The sequence below is a fragment of the Diaphorina citri genome, unplaced genomic scaffold (genome assembly GCF_000475195.1).
Source record: "Diaphorina citri unplaced genomic scaffold, Diaci psyllid genome assembly version 1.1 scaffold34513, whole genome shotgun sequence".
Lineage (NCBI taxonomy): Eukaryota > Metazoa > Arthropoda > Insecta > Hemiptera > Psyllidae > Diaphorina > Diaphorina citri.
Genome location: NW_007411845.1, coordinates 1 through 620, shown reverse-complemented (window position 1 = coordinate 620; position 620 = coordinate 1). Strand labels below are relative to the sequence as shown.

The 620-nt window shown below is 43.2% G+C and overlaps 1 long non-coding RNA gene across 1 annotated transcript; it reads left to right on the top strand.

The window, feature by feature from the left end:
- On the top strand, positions 1–594 carry LOC113473475. The gene is made up of 2 exons (XR_003395436.1): positions 1–44; positions 504–594. It is a non-coding gene; the product is annotated as an uncharacterized LOC113473475 (long non-coding RNA).
- The last annotated feature ends 26 nt before the right edge of the window (positions 595–620 follow it).

Genomic DNA, 620 nt, shown 5'->3' with positions numbered 1-620 from the left:
TCTAGCAACTATTCTGAAGATGATGCCTCTAGTCTGAGTACCAGGTAAGGGAACTATGTATTTCGTGTTAATTTAGGCGGGGCGGCGCTTCACACTTTTGATGTTAGCGCGCCCCCCGGCTCCCACGCTTGATTGAACAAATGAAGTGACCAAGTTTCAAGTTGTATCATCTTTTGTGCCCTATAAAGCGCTTTAAAGGAGAAAAAAAAAAGAAAGAAACAATTTGTGGCCAGCCTAGTTAGCTTGGACTGCCTGGAGGGTAGCTGCCTTGTAAGTGCTAGGTTTCGGGTTCGATTCCCGCCGGTGGCGAACTTTACCTTAAACAAATGAGGTTCGTTTTCGGAACCGTTGGCTTTCTCCTATCCTGTCTTTCTCTCTTAGATTTTGGGACGATTGTTTCCTGTATAAAATGAAAAAGAAGAAAAAAAATTATGCTTTTGACCGTACCTACGCTACGATTTATTTTAGGTTCTAAAACAGATGTGGTTCTATACTTTTTTCAGACTCGCGCAAGTTCCTGAAGTGCCACCCCGGCTATTACAACAAGTAGCGTCGGCTTCCAATAGTAATACAGAACTCAGTGCCTCGAGGACAGACATTGAGGATATTTGTGAGTAGAA